Below are 19,779 nucleotides of genomic sequence, written 5' to 3'. Positions count from 1 at the left end.
TTGGTGGTTCAAGCCAGAAATCTACAAAAGAGCCTTTAAGGTATTTGCACATGGGATGTCTCATGGTTAGATTGGTGTCTGCATTCTCTTTCTCTTGTTGTACTATATTCCTTCCCTTTAAAATAAAACTTTTTTACAAGTATGTCTTGAAATGGTATATGGAGAAACCAAGCTTAATTTTGAAGACCGTGACAAAGATTTTGAGAATATGATGATCAGTCTGCAGATAATACTAAATTAGACATAGTTAACACGCTGATAAGCAGAAAAAAGCTCATATAGATTTAACAAATAAAGAAATTAGTTCTACATATGAAGAATAAATTGTGATGGGAACATAGAATAATATACTTATGACAACTATGTGGTGTGTGGGTGTGTGTGTGTGACATTTAGAATAACCGATCAGGAACAAAACTGCCTAGGAATAAATATAGCAGAAACAAACAAACAAAAAGTCTGAAGGCTATAGCTGAACACAGTTTAAATCAAAACATGTAAAATTATAAAACTTTATGATATTTCACAATAATCTAATTATCTTTGAGAAAAACCATTTATAGATAAGAATCAGGAAAACCAATTGTTCTAAGTATATTTATAAGTTGTGCAACAGTATAAAATCTTGCAAGACTACTATGACTACAGAAACTTAGAGTAAGAATTGTCTGTCACAATGGAAAGCAGGGAAAGTTTGTGCAAAATGTGTCAGTAAAGACCTTCTCTCCACTAACGGAAAAGAAAATAATATTTTTTAATACAGTTTTAAACTAGATAGTTTATGTCCAAGTTTTCAAAACCCTTGTAATTATTGGAAGTAAACTTGGACATAAATTTTGTCTTTTCCTTTACCTACTTAGGCAGAATAAGTTTTGGGGCAAATGCTATAAGTGCAAGAAAAATCTATTCTAAAATAAAGTCACTTTTTTTTTTCATGCTGAGTTACTAGCAAGTGATTAAAGCCTTTTGATTTCCAGCTGTTCTGAGAACCTACTGATGAAATCCTGACATAAGTGAAATAGGATAAAAGTCAAGAAAGCATACAATAGGCCAAGGTTTTCTAGTCCTGAAAAAAGACGTGAAAAAAGCTCAAAGTATCTCTTTCAAAGAAAATAAGAAAAAATCTGAGTTAAATTAATATGCGGTAGGTAAGAGCTGATGTTTAGTGTGAACAATGGCATACCTTTAAACTAAGAGAAGAGATTAATGTTAAGCTTTTACTGTGCATGAATCACTGTGCATGTGCTGGGAATAAATAATAATAATAATAAGGCACAATTCCTTCCTTTAAAATTGTTGTCTGTAAGGGAGATGGACCAAAACAACATATGCAGAAGGCCCTGTTGGGGCCCGAAAGTGGACATTAAGCCAGTGGGGATGATGGAACCTCATCAATAATGGTTCAGAATCACATGGAAAGGTTAAAACATGGATGCTTTGGCTCCATATCTGATATCCTGATTTAATGCATCTTACATTATTTGGAAAAAAATATTTTATATCAAATTAAGCATGATTGTATTGAAATCAAATGAAATGTGTTTTGTAAACAGTTTTTAAAAGAGCAGAGATTTGGGGGTTTTGGAGAAACACTGAAGTAGATATTTAATTCAAGACTTAGGTAAATCCTAACAAAATACAAGAACAAAGTGAAGGAATAATTAATAAAAACAGTAAATTGGAGTACACCAGCAAACAAAAAAAAGTAATAAATATATCCAATAGTTTACAACTCGAGTGGGGTAAGCAATACAATTTATTAGCAATTAGAACAGTGATCCCTAAACTTTTTGGCACGCGGGACTGGTTTCATGAAAGACAATTTTTCCATAGATGTGGGGCAGGGATGGGCATGGCTTCCAAATGAAACTGTTCCACCTAAGATCTTCAGAGATTAGATTCTCATAAGAAGCGTACAGCCTAGATGCCTTGTATGCGCAGTTCACAATAGGGTTCGCACTCCTATGAGAATCTAATGCCTGCTGCTGATCTGACAGGCGGCCAGTCTCAGGAGGTAATGCTTGCCTGCTGCTCGCCTCCTGCTGTGTGGCCTGGTTCGTAACAGGACATGGACTGGTACTGGTCAACAGCCCAGGATATTGGGTACCCCTGAATTAGAAGATTATATTCTGTGAAATATTACTTTCATTGGAATTCAGGGATTTAATGAGAATACACATATCCTGTAGTGATTATTAAATCTGGCAAACATTGTACTAAATAGTTTATTTTCTATCATTCTTCTTATAGACTTTACTTTTGTAAACCAGAATGCTATTTTAAGTTTGAAAAGCCAGTGATTAAAGTATGCCATCTATTTAGAAGGAGAAAACTCGACAGTAAGTTGTGCTGGTTTTCTAACTCGTCTTGTTTATCACCTGTGAAATCTTTTTCTGAATGCAAAGATGGTGTCATAGGAAAGGGGAAACCATTCTCAAAGTTTTAAGCCCAGGTACTGAGGAAGCTTGATCTGATCCACAAGGACTTCAGATGAGAATGTTTTCCGTGACTTTTGGTTCATATTCCAAACATGCTAATTCTGAGGTATGGTAGAGGTATGGTTCAGTTAATAATTGTGCTTTAACCAGAAATAAAAACTAAGATGCGTTTGTTAAACTTGGTGTTGTAGGAAATTATTTTTCCTTTGTTTTCTTATAAAGAAGAGTAAAAAGCAAAATGTGCTTCTTTTTCTAGAAAAGTACCATTGCAATTTCATGGAAGCTATTGAAATTCAGAAGGTACAGCCTTAGATAACATGCAATTTTCTGTCTTGTAAATAGAAAATAATATCATGGCATGATGGAGGACCAAAGGAAATAAATACATACAAAAGGTCCATAATTATTTCCAAGTGTGCAATTTCATAGCAGAAACTTTTCACAGAACAAGCAGGGCTATTTAAGAAGAAGAAGAAAAAAAAAATATTACATAAGTCTTTTCTTAATGTAAATGAATTTTTTTTTTTTACACTACTGTAGTCTACAAGAGTTATTTGTACTCTTCTTCAAGTTCCTTACAGGGTTATAAGCCAGGATTCTAATTATGTTAAAGGCAACATAGTTTAGTGATGAGGACTTTAGGCATCAGGCTCACTTGGGATTATATTTCAGGTCTGCAATTTACTAGAGATATATTTTCTCTAAATCTCTATTACAAAACTTGAAAAACTATTAATAATAATAATAGCAGCCTATCTGAAAGTTTAATGGAGAATAAACTTTATTTCAGTTAGACATAAGGAATAGGTTAAAGGGATCGATAAAACATGATGAGTACAGTAAAAAACAATGTATCGTACACTGAAAATAGGAGAGATTTTAAGCATTTTCACAACATAAAAAGGATAAGTATATGAGGTAATGCATATGTTACTTAGCTCAATTTAGCCACTATGCAAAACATCATGTTGTATGCAATAAATATATACATTTTTCTATTAAAAATAAATACATCAAAAAATAAAGATAAAATTGTAAAAATGAAAAACAAAAAAAACATTGAAATGACTTACTGGAGTGCTTAGTAAGTTAGATGCTTGACAAATATTAAACATTATTATTGCCAGGTGTGGTAGCTTACGCCTTTGACAAATATTAAACATTATTATTGCCAGGTGTGGTAGCTTACGCCTTTAATCCTAGCAGCTTAAGGAGGCTGAGATGGGAGGATTGCTTGAAGCCAGGAGTTCTAGAGCAGTCTTGGCAACATAGCAAGATCCAGTCTTTAAAATAAAATAAAATAAAATAAAATAAAATAAAATAAAATAAAATAAAATAGCCTGGCATGGTGGCACATGCCTGTAATCCCAACTACTTGGGAGACTGAAGTGGGAGGAAGACTGCAACCCAGGAGTCCAAGGCTGCAGTAAGCTATGATGCTGCTGCTGCACTCTAGCCTAGGCAACAGAATGAGACCCTCTCTCTCCCTCTTTCTCTGTGTGTATGTATACCTATATACACACAAACACAAATGCATTTTTTTCAGTATATGATGTACACAGCATGAATATTGTATACTGATAATAGCTAAAAGAGTAAATTGTCAGTGTTCTCACCACAAAAAAAGGATATTGGATGTTACATATATATATTATATACATAAAAATACATATATATATAATTATCTGTTTTATATTATAATGTGAGTTTAATTTCTAGTCTTACTAGAAATTAAGCTAGTGTACCTTATAATTCAGTGCATCATTTATTTCTTCAGAGGTGCTTAAGGATACATGAAGGATAAATATGGGACAACACCCTGGACCTCTTCTCCAAAGTTTTCTTACACAAGGGACTCTTAACTCTAACTAAATGCTCTCCTCATTTTAATTACCTCTAGGCTTTTTTATTTTATTTTTCCTTTCTTTTTTTTTCTTGCTGATATTTTGTGAACTTAAGCTGTTTACAGAAAAAAAAAAGGTAAAAATGAAAACCAACAGAAAAGTAGAATTGTTGATATTTGGTTCTAATTATGTCACTTTATCGAGTACTCCTTGCTAAGTCAAATTCCTTAATTTCTTTCATTTGTCTTAAAGTGTTCTTTCTATATTTATTATTTATCACCCTTCCCTCAGTTTCCAGTTTTACTGTATCCTTTTACATTGAGATGGCTACGGCAGGACCCAGGGTCTTAACATGGAGTTGCTCAATATGGAATGAAAGAATCCTTTCTTTTTTTCCTTAGTTCTGTCTACCAGGGCTTGAATTTACATTTTCCTTTGAAACTCCTTAGTTATTTCTTTATTCTGCATTTGGATTTTTGGTTGCTCTATTGGATTTCATTATTTTGACTTTTTAACATATGTGCATTATTTTAGATGTTAAAGTTTTGAGTTCCAGTAATTTCATCATTTTTTCTAACAAAATTGTCTTGGCCTTGAGTCCTTTTTTCATCAACAAGGATTTAGGATAGTACGTGCCTCAAAACTGAAGATTCTTGTTTTATATCTGGCCTAATATTTGAAATTCAATGTATTAAGTGTTGACTATGTATCAGGTACTTTGTATCGTGGTCTTATTTAATCTTCACAAGGATTCTGTGGAGTGGATATTATTATCTCCATTGTTCAGATGAGGGAATGAGGCCCAAGAACAGGTGGTAAATATAAAAGTTGGCTTTGGAGGAAAGATCTATCTTCTGCCTCAGACCACGCTTCAATTTACCATGAGGCATTGTCTCCCACTGACCCTTTCTTCCTCTCCTGCCTGAATGCTTTCTTCTTTATTCCCGTCTCTTCAGCTTCATTCCTCTCTAAGATTCCTTTTACTTCTATGTTAAAAGATAAAGGAGTCAAAGATGAAACAGACAAGGACCTCGCACTCAGGTAATTCACGGGCTCATTTTTTTATTTAATCATATAACATGTATGTAATTGGCATTTTGTAATTATTTTTAAATAAATAAAAAATTGAACTTCAATTTATCTCAAGAAAGCTTAAATTCTTCCATTTCTGTTTTTAGTTAAGCAAATACTAAAGTTCTATCTTTTGATAATTTGTTTTATTTCAGAACTCTCTCAACTCCGTACTAGTTGCTTTTTTCTATAGTCAAATATTTTTGTTTCATATTATACAGATTACAGTGACATATTTTAGACTCTATGTAATTGGAATGTCTAGATGAGAGGAGGAAGCATCCGTTTGGAAAATATTCAGAAGAGTCTGGTGGGGAGAATATATGTTTGAAAAGTCTATGTCTGATTGTCGATGTCAACAATTGCTTTTTGGAAGTAATTGACAATGTCAGAATGAAAAATATCAAATCAAGCATTACAACAACTCAACTACATAAGCCAGAGAAACTGTTGAGTAATAGAGAATTACTTTTCTGAGTGAATTTGGAAAGAATTGGCACAGTTGAAAAAGAAAGAAAAAATGGCAAATGCAGTTCATCAAGTAGTTTATTTGTGCAAAGGGATAATTTAAAGTGTTAAATATTAAGATTATAATAAATATATTATTTTGAATTTCTATGGTTCTTTGAAATATAAATTTAAAATTACTTCAACATAAATTAATTTATATTACTTCATCAGAAACTCATCACTGAAATTGAGATAACACAGTGAAAATGATGAATAAAGATTCCGCTTTTCATAGAACAGGTAGAGTCATGATTTGGGATTTTTTTAGTTTTTTTTTTTTTTCTTAAAACAGTCTCTTCAAATCATTAGTAAATTTGCTACAGTAATTCTTTTTAATTCTTGGTATATTTAAAACAATTCAGATACTGTCTAAATTGATACCACTTGTGCCTTTCTAGAGCCTTATAAAAAACTAAACATTCATTTAAAAGGCATGGAAACTCAAGTTATACTTAATATTTTTTAACTTGTTCCTTCCTTCTTTTTTCATTCATAAAATAATCAGTTTATCTCATTTTAAAGCAATCTTTGTTTCAGTATTTTGAAATAAATAGTAGTGTGCACTTGGGATTTTTCAGACTTAAATTCAGAGCAAGTTTTGCAAAAGCAAATTTTAAAAGCAATGCATCATGCTTGACTGCTGATATTCACCCAGTTAAGTAACTATATTAATTGTACCCATAATTTACATAATTCATAATTATTTAGATTAACCAATAAATAGATTAGTTACACTTAAGAATTAAAAGACTTGTGAAGACACATGATTGTACTTATCTTAAAAGTAGGTCATTAAATAATTGATTGCCTTTTTTGTTTCTCAGATGTAACATATCAAGTGGACAATGTAAAAGAAAAAAATAATAAAAAGAATGGAAAGCCTCTGCCTCTGAAATAGCACAGAACAATAATTATTATGACTCATTGACGGCAAATTTGGTAGCAAGCAATGTGATAAGTCCTCTCCCTCATGGTTCTTATTTGATGCTCTCACTTATTGAAATAATTACTGATATACACATTTTATGAATGAAGTTTTTTCAATTTTGAGCTGAAGTTCAGTTTGGATTTAGTATCATACCTATGAGGATAAAACCAATGTAATCATTAGGAATTGCATTAATCTAAATAGACTAAACCAAGTAAGCAGTAGCTTAAATAACGATTTCATTTTTATTACACTTTTAAATGTCTGGAAGTAAGCATTTCAAGGTAGGATGGTGGTTCCATGATGAAATCAGGATTTTGGAATTTGATACTTCTATAAACTTATCCATCAGTACTATGTGCTCACTCTTTCATACTCAACTAATAAAGAGCAGCTTCAATTCTAGCTAGTTTTCCTTTCCCTTTCACATAGAAAAAAGAAAGGCCAGAAGTCAGCAGTTTCTTTTCCGAGTCGCTGTTCTCATATTAAGATACTTTCCCAAGCCCCTTCTGAAAACTTCTGCTGAAATATCATCAGACAAAAACATATTGCATAGTCAGACTTAATAGCAAAGGAAGCTGAATACAACTTTTTATCTGAGCACTTTATTACTACAGCAAAATCAAGATTCTAGCAGTAAAAAGAATGGGAGGATAGATCTTAGAGCAACCAAAAAACTAGATCATAAAGAAGACCAGAGCTAGGATCTAAAGCCAGATTTTATAATGTCAAACCCAGGACAGATAATCACTACCTTACAGAACATCCCATATTTCCCCTGGCCTCAGGCACATCAAAAAAAAAAAAAAAAAAAAAAAAAGATAAATAAAACCTCAGAAAAAATAGAATAGAAAAGAATGTGATAAATATTTTTTGGATCTGATAGATGTCACAAATGTCAGTATATCAATTCGGAGTGAAGTAGTAAGCAAAAGAAAGCTTTATAAATATGGCATGTGATAAACAATATATGAAGGGCTTCTCTTTTTTTGGTTTATTCTACTGAAAATTGAAACCTTGTAAAATATTTCCAATTTGCCATCCTGACCCTACTTGACTGAACTGTAGTGTAACTGTCAGAGAAAATTGTGAAATGTCAAGAATGAGGAAAAATGTTATGTTAAGTGTAAGAAACAATTTTTTATGTTCATGAGTGAAATCCATGTCTGCTATAGCAGTGTTGATTTATTATTTTATAGGGCATAGAAAGGTATTTCTGCAGAAGTATTTGAGCAAAGTTATTATAAATGTGCAAATTCCTTCTAGTTTTAGCATTTGATTCCTTCGTCCTAGAAACCTACATTTCTGACTTTAATCCAACCTTGAATCATAATAGTAACTGAAATAATTACATGCTTATTGGAGATTGTTTCTTTGGGGGGAGCCCTTACTTGAAAATTGAGGACTTTACACAATAAATTGATAAAGTATGCTAAGAAGCAGCTGGGCGCAGTGGTTCATGCCTATAATCCCTGCACTTTGGGAGGCCAAGGTGGGCGGATCACTTTAGGTCAGAAGTTTAAGACCAGCCTGGCCAACATGGAGAAGTCCCGTCTCTACTAAAAATACAAAAAAAAAAAAAAAAAAAAAATTTAAAAATTAAATAATATAAAATAAAATTAGCCAGGTGTGGTGATACATGCCTGTAATCCCAGCTTCTTGGGATGCTGAGGCAATAGAATCGCTTGAACCCAAGAGGCAGAGGTTGCAGCGAGCCAAGATTGCGCCACTGAAGAAGCAAAACAAGGTCATGTAGAATTAAGTTAGTTAAATATATCCCAACCACTGGTAAATACACTAAAAAGAACATCATGTGTTTGTTGGGAATGTGGCAGTTAAAAAAAAACATTTATAGTTTTTACTTAAAAATATGAAGAAAATACTTCAATTAATGTAGTCAATTCTAAAACCAATTTATTTTATTTAAACAAAACTAAAATTTATCAAGCACATGTTGAAATTTAGAAATCTATTATCTATATTCATCTATGCTATTCTCAATATTTAAGCAACATTTCTCTTTCAGTCTGCTGTATTATATCCCAAAAGAAAAAGATATCAAATTCTATCTATATGTTCATGTGTATTCATATATAAAATTATCAGAAACTTTTATAAAACAGATTACTAGGGAGGAACTGAGGAAAGAGACAAACATGTGGTGTTCCTCATAGTTATGTTTATAGCATTTACCATGGTTATTGACATATAATAGGAATTCAACATATATGAATAAATTAATATATTAAAATATTAAACAAAACTGGTGACAGATTTTCTAAATAGACATATTTCGTGATATTTAAAAGAAGCACACGATAGTCTAGTTTTTTCAAATTTATATCTGTTTAGTATGATGTAAGTTATCATATACACTCTGATGCTTGTGTACAACCTATGTCTGTTTATGCATATATCTGCAAAATTATTTCATTTATTTCATTCTATAAAGCTAGTTAGCATAACAGAATTACTTTAGGTTTTATTGTATTTTGGTTCAGTTAAAAGACAATAGTGTTTATATTTTTTATATTTGCTTCAAGACTTCTAGAGCAGACAATTAGACACAAGATGCTGTGCATCTTGCCTACAATACTGGGAAGATTCATTTTCCTTCCTTGTTGAATGGCATACCAAATACTAGTCTGGGAGTTTATCTGTGATAAATGCACTCTGTTTAATGCAATGGGACAGTCTCTCAATTTGAGTACCTAGCATAGTTTCAGCTAAATCTCCTCTGCTGATTTAATTAGAAAGAGCTTAATATTAATTACTTTGCATCTACATTTTTGGAGTCTTGCAAATGAAAAAAAATATAATCCTTTTATAAAATAAAAAAGTAATAAAAACAGTTTGCATGGTTTTTAAGTGTGTGTAAATATGTTAAGTAGCTAATGAATTATTCAACACTGCATCCTTGGAAGATGTACAGATTGTAATGAGCCTCCCTAATTTGACTTTCATACCAAATTATTTTATTTCCAGTTGTTTTTATTGAATAGTATTCATTAGAAAAATTTATCAATTTACCATATCTTGCAAATAAGGAAAGCTAAATACATATTTTCAGCAAGTCTTGTAGTTTTTGCTGTAGAATCTCTTGTACTGATAAATATTGTTTTAATTATCTTATTGTGATATATAAATGTAAGCAAAATATAAGTGGAAATCTCTTCAGTTTGATTATGCTTTTACCCATAAGCTATGTGTAAAACAATTACATAGAGCTCAACTTTCAGTATGTGTCAATAATGTAGGCTATTTTAGTGTGCCTTGCTCTTGAGCTGCCTGACTCAGACAAAGCTCAGTGAAGAAAACTGCTACATATACAAAGCTTTGCTTGAAATATATATATAATATATATTATATAATATATTATAATGTAATATATATTATATAATATATATTATAATATATACTGTATATTATATAATATTGTGTATTACAATATATAATATATAGTACTATACTATATATTGTATGTATACAATATGTATATTGTATATTATAATATATAATATATAATGCACATTATAATGTAATATACATTACATATTATATATTATATATTATATATAATATAATATATATATTTCAAGCAAGGCTTTGTATATGTATATTATAATATTATATATGTATTAGTACGTTCTCACATTGCTATAAAGAACTACCTGAAACTGTAACTTACAAAGAAAAGAGGTTTAGGCTGGGCACTGTGGCTCATGCCTCTAATCCCAGCACTTTGGAAGGCCAAGGTGGGGGGATCACAAGGTGAGAAGTTCGAGACCAGTCTGACAGCACAGTGAAACCCTGTCTGCACTAGTAATAAAAAATTAAAAAAAATAAAAATAGCCGGATGTGGCAGTGTGTGCCTGTAACCCTAGCTACTCGGCAGGCTGAGGCAGGAGAATCACTTGAACCTGGAAGGCAGAGGTTGCAGTGAGCAGAGATCATGCCACTGCACACCAGCACCAGCGACAGTGAGGGTCTACGTCTCAAAAAAAGAAAAAAAAAAAGAGAGATTTAACTGGCTCCCGGTTCCACAGGCTGTACAGGAAGCATGGCTGGAGGAGCTTAAGGAAATTTACAATGCTGGTGGAAGGTGAAGGGGAAGCTGGCAGGTCCTAGATGACTGGAGCAAGAGGAAGAGAGGCAGAGAAGTAGGAAGTGCTACACACTTTTAAACAACCAGATTTCATGAGCACTCCATCAGGAGAAGAGCAAGGGGGAAATCCACCCTCCCCCCGCGGCCCCCGCCCATGATCCAATCACTTCCCAGCAGGCCCCTTCTTCATCATGTGGAGATTACAATTGGACATGAGATATGGGTGGGGACACAGAGCCAAACCATATCATTTTTTATTCAGAAGGACATAAAACATCTTTTATTATTTTATTTGCAAAGCGACATTGAAAGGTATTTGGATGGTTCCTGCCATTTTATGCTATTAAAAAAAGGCTTTTAAAACTCAACTGTACTTGTCTTTTATAATTTTTACACCACAGATCTCATTAAAGTGGTTAGATATACACTATTAATAAGAACAATAAGAACATATTAGTAACTTTTATTACTCATTTATTATACATATATGCATATATATATTTATATATTTTTCTAATTTAATCCTCCAAGGAAGCAATGTTATGATGTAGGATTATTGTTTTATCCACATTGTGGATGAAGAACTGAGGTTCAGATAATTGAAGTGACTTGCCTATCTCTTACCAAGCAGTTTAGCAAAGGGGTAAAGAGTCACCTCCCACTGTTGCCCTCTTTATGTCATGCTGGGAACGCGGTCTTCTGAGTTGAAGCCATTATTTTATTTTTTTATGGCTTTAATTTGAAGGAACTAAATTGTGTGTTTTCCCGTACAGCGACTCATCTACTATTCTTCAAGAATCTTGCTAACTTATAAAATGTACATTGTCTCACCAACTCTAATTACAACCTACGTGAGAATTTTGAAAATGCTTTTCTCAAGATTTTTCCAAGTATAATTGAGGCTGGCAGCCAACACAGTTTTCAATTGGATTTCCCTCACTTTAATCCTGGAATTGTTTTCTGTAAGATGACAGATTAGAGAGATGAAACTAAATAAAGTGAATCTGTAATCAACAAAGAGAGATATTTGACATTTTATCATAAAATTTTAGCTTTAAAATTTTCAGTAATAAATATAGAACCAAATTTTAAAAAATTTCATTAGTTTTATTTTTTCTTTTATGTAGATGAAAAGATTGACTTAATCTTAAAAATGTGTTACATTTCTTGCAAATAATAGTATCACCAATAAATGTTAGTTTAATTATGACTTCCTCTAAAACTCTGCAAAAGCTATTCAAAAATGGCTTTATATTAAATTCAAGAATAATGTACATGATATGTTCTAGCAAAAATGTATATTTTCTGATTTTGGTGGCAGATTGATTATCTATGAGCTACATGTTCTGGTTTTGACTTTGTTGCTATAGTAAGATATATAAATTTTTTTACATTTTCCATTTTTTATGTGTCAGTAAACTTACAAGATAGTAATATAAGAACAATCTGTTTCTTCAACTATTAACAAGTTGAAAAGGAATGCATAAAACCATATAAATCCTTCCCATCGATTTATGGTTGACATGGGATGAGGAGGAGAGAACATTTGAGAAGAGTGGCCCTATGAATCCATTGTTCTGGCTTGACAAAGAGGGCAAAGGACAGTAATGTATAAAGAAGAGCTCTAAATGTGCTTTCATGAAATCCTCTGTGGCTCTCGTCATCTTCAATCTTTGATTACCGGCCTTCCTTTATAATTCACATAATAAAATTTAAACTAATCCCCTTAAAAGATACTCTCTGTGTCTCCACTAATTTTTCCTATAGACACAGAGAGACTATTATATATTTTGAAGTTATGTAACTGCCAAAGGGTCCTTCCTGTCCACTGTACAAAGAAAGACAGCAGCATTACAGTAAACAAAGAATTTAATAGACACGAGGCCAGCCACATCACAAGGAATACAGAGTCAGTACTCATATGATCTCCTCCAAAGCTCCTAGGTTACAGGTTTTTCAAAGGCAGTATGGGGGAAGGGTGGAAATGGCTAGGCTTGCTGCTGATTGGTTGGGGCAGAGAGGAAATTGTAGAGGGTCAAAGCTGTCCTCCTGTCTGCTAAATTGCTTCTGGGTGGGACTATAGGAGCAGGTGAATCTAGGTGGAGCCATGGGTGTCAGACATGCAAAAAACCTGAAAAGATATCTCAAAAGGCCAATTTTACGTTCTACAGTAGTGATATTATTTGCAAAAGTAATTGAGGAAGTTGTGTATCTGCAGCTTAGCAGCACTCAGGCTCCTCTCCTCTCTTCAATCTGATGGCCTCCCATTAGCTTTACAAAAGTTGTTGAATCTAGGGGGAGGCATATTATCATTTAAACTATATCCTGCATATTGGTGTTGCAAGATTCTTTGTCCAGGATGCCTTACTCACTCTTAAATTAAACTTTATTCCTTCGCTGATACACTGTTATAAGTACGTGAACCTTAATTTCATGTTGCCATAGCTGTTAAGGGGACTGAGACCCCTTTTCTTCCTTTAAGCCTTGACTTTCTAGGTCCTAAACAAACATAATTTTACACTGAGATTATTCAAATGACAAAATATTAGCCTCTATGACTTCCTCTATCCAACTGAAGACTCCAGATAAAACCTGACTTGGAAAAGGACTAACAGTATAAGTTGCAAAACTTTCTCAAGCACCATACACATCAACTTTGTAGGTAGTGAAATGGAGAACCTTAAAAGAAAGCTACTATGAAATGTTATCTCGAGGTATTGTATTTGCCCTTTAATATTATACAAATTCGAAGAAAACACTTGGCACTGCATGTTAAAGCACTCCAGGAACTAAAATTCTGGATTTTATCTCCTTGTCTGCATTTGCATTTTCGTTCTCTTTCCCTCTCTTTCTTTCTCTCCCTCTCTGTCTGTGTGTGTGTTTGTGTGTGTGTGTGTGTGTGTGTGTGTAGTACCTACTGTGAATCATGCATTACTTCCTTCATTTTAGTAGAAATTATATGGATTCCAGATGCTGGTAGACGAAATAAGAACTTCCAGCTTTTTTAATTCTTTTGCTAGTTAATCTATCTCAATCTACTTCCACTTCCATTTATACTCTCATATCATTTCTCAAATGATTTTATCTTTATCCCAAGCCACACTACTGACTACTACAGTGCCCCAGCCAAAATTGTCGTGTACATCTGATATGTTTTTCAGTACTTGAGAATTTGTAAATTGCTTTTGATACTATACTGCAATCTCACTTAGCTTACTGAGGACTCTCTGCTTGATCAAGAGAAATTAAGATCTTTGTTCACTCTTAATCACCCAGAGAGCAATATATCAGAAGTAATACTTAAGGAATAGAAAGAAACTAGTGGTTTTCTTTTCATGTTAATAATAGCAAATGCATGTCAATTTCAGCACAAGTTTTGGGGATTAAATACTGTACTAGCTTTTCACAAATATTTAGAACTCTTAATTGAAGTTACTAAGTCCAAATTACTTCTATATTAGTAAATAAGTTGTGTCCCAATTTGTTTAGCCTCTTGAATGAGCAGGAGTAACAGAAGAATCTTTAGCACTTTATGAACTACCCATGTGTATTAGTCCATTCTCACACTGCTATTACATACTGCTAAAAGGGTGGGTAATTTAACAAGAAAGGAGATTTAATTGACTCACAGTTCTTCATGGATGGGAAGGCCTCAGGAAACTTATAATTATGTCTGAAGGCATCTTTTCACAGGGTGGCAGAAGAGAGAATGAGTGCCAGCAGGGGAAATGCCAGACACTTACAAAAATCATCAGATCTCATGAGAAGTCACTCACTATCATGAGGACGGCATGAGAGAGACCACCTCCACGATTGAATTACCTTCCCCATGGTCCCTCTCATGACAGGTGGAGATTATGGAATTACAATTCAGGATGAGAGTCGGGTGGGGACACAAAACTAAACCATATCATTTTGCCTCTGGCCCCTCCCAAATCTCATGTCCTCACATTTCAAAACACAATCATGCCCTTCCAACAGTCCCCCAAAATCTTAACTCATTCCAGCATTAACCCAAAAGTCCAAGTCCAAAGTGTCATCTGAGACAAGGCAAATCCCTTTCCCCTATGAGCCTGTAAAGCGAAAATCAAGTTAATTATTTCCTAGATACAATGGAAGTACAGGCACTGGGGAAATACACCCATTCGAAATGGGATAAATTGGACACAACAAAGGGGCTACAGGAGCTATGTAAGTTTAAAATCCAATAGGGCAGTCATTAAACCTTAAAGTTCTAAAATGATCTCCTTTGACTCCACGTCTCACACCCTGGTCACACTGATGCAGGAGGTGGGCTCCCACAGCCTTGGGCAGTTTCACTCCTTTGGTTTTTCAGGGTACAGCCCCCATCCCAGCTGCTATGACCCCTTGAATTTTCAATTTTTACATTTTACATTTTAAGTGTAAATATTTCATAGTGTTTTTTTTTTTTTTGTGGATGTTTAAACTTTCTGCTTTAACTTTGTTAAATGCTGAGAATTTACATTTCATTTTTTCATATTGCCCTATGCTCAGATTCCAGAGTAGGCATTTTGATTCTTGAATGTTCTTCTCTCGTAGTCAGCACTAGAAATGCCTACTAATCTGCCCCTATGTAGAGCAAAAAGGCATTTCTTTATTATTATTATTTAATTATGTCCATCAGTATGAACAGTGCTGTCACTTAATTATTCCTCCTGTGTACTCTAAACATTGTAACAAAGCGAGAGATGTGTAATCACAGGTAGATAAGTGAAAAACAGGGAACACACAGAAGACTATTTTTCTCCTTTAGCATGTCTTCTTACTTGATATTCATGCCTTGAAACACCATAGGAGAGCTACAGTGAATGCTGTCTTTAAAAAAATAAAATAAAAACTCTTTTAAATAATCTGTATTTTATTCAGTAAAGCTGTGTTTTACTCCATGTCCAAATGCTGTTGGTAAGTATTCAAGACTGAGAGTTACTTGTAAATCAATATCTAGTGTCAGATCTAAATTAAATGTTATTGCTCTTAGTTTTGTGAGTCATCATTTAAAGTCCCTTTGCATCAGTAACAGCAACAGAGGTAATTTCTCTAGCTTATTTTATTTTATCCTAATTTTAATGCCTCAAAATGTGTCGTATTCGCTACTCTCTTTTCTATTTAAATGGTGTATACCTTGCTCCTTTTTAGTTGAGACATAACAAATCAACAAACATCTTTCCTTTTTTGTCCCTCAGCGACTGCTGAAAGAGATTTTCTCAGGGATTGATGAAAAAGTTCTTTGGATAACATACTCACTGGTCAAATGAAAATTAGAATACTTTGGGAGGCCAAGCAGGTGGACCATGAGGTCAGGAGATCAAGACCATCCTGGCTACCACAGCGAAACCCCATCTCTACTAAAAAATACAAAAAATTAACCAGAAGTGGTGACACACTCCTATAGTCACAGCTACTTGGGAGGCTGAGGCAGGAGAATCACTTGAATCCAGGAGGTGGATGTTGCAGTGAGCCAAGATTGCGCCACTGCACTCCAGCCTGGGTAACAGAGCGAGACTCCATCTCAAAAAAAAAAAAGAAAAGAAAAGAAAAGAAAAAAAGAAAAAGAAAAGCATTACTAAGGTGACTTCTGTGTTTTTTTCTTTTTAATTGTCACATGAACCTATCTTTTCATTTTTTTCCTGTTCAGAAAAGCAAGGTAAAACTTTGACATTTTAATCTAGAATAATGTTGCTAAAATGAAAGATTAGATTGTTTCAAAGGTTTAAGATAAAATTCTAATGGCTGAAGATAAAAAGTAGCCAATTAGTGATAGCCATAATAAAGAAAAAGAGGAGGGAATTGGAAGCATAAAAGATCAAAATGCTAGTTCTTTTGTTATGAACAATTCTAAACTTTTCCTTCATTTTTTCCCTGCCAAGATTCTTCAGCTGCCAATTAGAATATAAAAGGGCAGAAATGTCCTTTGTTCCAATGGTAACAAGAAGAAGAAAAGATTAAATATAATAAAAATTATATTCTTCTTTAAGGGTAGAGAAGAGCAGTGGGTTTGAGGAAGCTAAATAAAATGAACTCCAGAGAAAAGCCCTTCAGAGAGAAGAGGACAGCAAGAGCCACTTTCATCTGAGGGTCATGGCCAGGGTTGGGTTCAGATTACCCTGCCAGAACTGAGGGAAATGGGGGCTCAACCCCAGAGGTTACTCCTGTGCTACTGAACAGATTTCAAGGCTGGGTGAGGATAACACCTCACCTGTCTTCAGGAACATTGTTCAAGGGACCAGAAACATGTGTATAGAGCTCTTGAGAGCCAAGAGAGAAGAGGCATTCTTGTTATTCCATGATGTGGCTGTGGATTTCACCCAGGAAGAGTGGAAGCTATTGAGCGTTGCCCAGAGGACTTTGTACAGGGACATGATGCTGGGAACTACAGCAACTTGGTCTTCCTGTGAATTCCATTTTCCAAACCAACATTGGTCATTCTGGTGGAGCAAGGGGGAGAGCCTTGGAGAGAGGAGAGCCAATGTCTGCCCAGCTCCTGTTTAGTAGATCCAAACCCAGAAATTCAGCCTTGCTTTTCCTCCCCTCTAGCCTTCTGCAGTCAGCAGTTACGCCAAAATATGCTACATTATCATCACCTTCAGGGCTACCCAGGATTGGCTGCAGAAACTCTTCCAATAATGAATTTATGCCATGTAGATCAGGAGAAGCAAACACCACTCTCTTATCAAAGCTCTTAGAGTGACAGAGTGGAAAGTCAAGACAAGAAACAGGGCTCTAAATCCTTTTAGGGGACAATAAAGGAAAAGATTACTTCAAGGACCTCCAGCCCACCTAAAGGACAGCTACTAAGCTCTAGGGAGGACAACACAATGGGAGAAATAAAACTGAGCTCAGGAAGGCAACCTCAGAAGGCAAATCCCATAGAAACAGAGAAATTATTGAAGTGGGCAGAAATGCCAGGATTTGAAATAGTCAGTTTTAAAAACTGTGGGCTAGGCTTTAACCAGAAGTCAGTCCTTTTTACTCATCAGAGGATTCACTCAGGAGGAAAGCTTTATATTTGCAGTAAGTGTAGACAAAGCTTTAGCTATCAATCAGCTCTTGTCACACACAAGAGATCACACACCGAGAAGAAGCCTTATCTCTGTCCAGATTGTGGGCACGCTTTTAGCCAGAAGTCAAACCTAGTCACACACAAAATGGCACACTCTGGAGAGAAGCCTTTTACCTGTGAGGAGTGTAGGCAGAGCTTTAGCCAGAAGTCAAACCTCATTAGACGTCTTAGGATACACTCACGGGAGAAACCCTTTGTGTGCAGAGAGTGTGGGCCAGGCTTTAGGGATAAATCCAACCTTATCACACAACAGAGGACTCACTCCTGGGAGAAGCCCTATGTGTGTAGGGATTGTGGGAGGCTCTTTAGAGAGATCAACTCACAGCAAACACCAGAGAGCTCATTCAGGAGAGAATCCTCATTTGTGCAGTGAATGTGGCCAGAGCTTTAGTCAGGAATCATACTTCATTCAATATAAGAGGACACATTCAAGAGAGAAGCCTTTTGTGTGTCGAGAGTGTGGGCGAGGGTTTAGTGATAAGTCAAACTTTACCACACACCAGAGGACATACTCAGGAGAGAACCCGTATATGTGTGTGGAGTGTGGACGAGGGTTTAGTGTTAAGTCAGCTCTCATTGCACAACAGAGAACACACTCAGGAGAGAAGACTTACGTGTACACAGGATGTAGGTGACGCTTTAGACATAAGTCAACTCTTGTTGCATATCAGGACCCACTCCGCTGAGAAGCCTTATGTGTATAAGGAATGTGGACGAGCCTTTAGACAAATGTCACACCCCTTCAGTCATCAGAGAATGTGCTCTGGGGAGAAGGCATCTGTCTGCACAGAGTGTGGGCAAGGCTTTAGCCAGAAAGCAAATCTATTTAGGCAAGATCTCTCACTCAAAGGAGAAGCACTCTGCATGCAGGGAATGTGGTTGAGGCTTCAGCCAGAAGTCAGCCCTCATAAGACATCAGAGGACACATTCTGGGAGAAGCCTTATGTATGCAAGGAGTGTGAGTGGGGGTTTAGTGATAAGGCAGCCCTCATCATACATCAGAGAACACACTCAGGGGAGAAGTCTTATGTTTGCAATAGGTGTGAGGAAGGTTTTACATTGAAGTCATACCTTATTAGACACCAGAGGGCACACTTGTTGTACAGAAGATTTATGTACAGGGAGTACATAAATACTTGTAGGCAAGGCTTTAGCAATGTCATACCTCACCACTCAAGATAAGACAGCTGTCAGGGCAATCTCATGTTTGCGAAGGGTAGATTTCAGAGACACGTTTATCATCACCAGAGAACAGGAGATTTACATATATAGGGCAGTGGTTCTCAAGTAGAAGCAGTTTTATACCTGGCCCCACATGTGATATTTGGCAATATCTAGAGACATTTTTTTTTTTAATTGTCACAAATGGGAGATTGTTACTGGCATCTAGTGGACAGAGGCCAAAAATGATGCTATACATTCTGTAATGTACAGGACAGCTCCCCACAACAAAGAATTATTCAACCCTACAAGACTTAGACCCTCTAAGGGCAGCTTTGGCTTCAGAACCCCTTTACTGGCTTGGCCAAACCTTTCTTAGACTGTGCTGTAACTAAGAGCTTTCCAAACTGACATAATAGGCATCCTTGAAAGGATGCCATGACTTTAAAAACAATATTTTGGCCAGAAAATGTGTACCCTCAATCTTGTCATGAAAAATCATTAAACAAACATAAATTGAAAAATATTCTACAAAATAACTGCTCTGTATTCTTTTAAAATATCAAGGATGCGGAAGATAAAGAAAGGCTAAGTATCTGTTCCAGATTAAAGGGGACTACAGAGACATGACCACTTAATAT

General features: G+C 34.9%; 1 long non-coding RNA gene across 1 annotated transcript in view; it reads left to right on the top strand.

Moving 5' to 3' along the window:
* LOC139357327 (uncharacterized) overlaps window positions 1-2,392 on the top strand; it is a 74,920-nt gene extending 72,528 nt beyond the window's left edge. Inside the window, exon 4 of the long non-coding RNA XR_011610311.1 lies at window positions 2,251-2,392. This is a non-coding gene — a long non-coding RNA (uncharacterized lncRNA). The remainder of the gene's footprint in view (window positions 1-2,250) is intronic.
* The last annotated feature ends 17,387 nt before the right edge of the window (window positions 2,393-19,779 follow it).

The sequence above is a fragment of the Macaca nemestrina genome, chromosome 12 (assembly GCF_043159975.1).
Source record: "Macaca nemestrina isolate mMacNem1 chromosome 12, mMacNem.hap1, whole genome shotgun sequence".
Lineage (NCBI taxonomy): Eukaryota > Metazoa > Chordata > Mammalia > Primates > Cercopithecidae > Macaca > Macaca nemestrina.
Note: the sequence above shows the minus strand (reverse complement) of the source record. Positions and strands in the feature narration are given on the sequence as shown.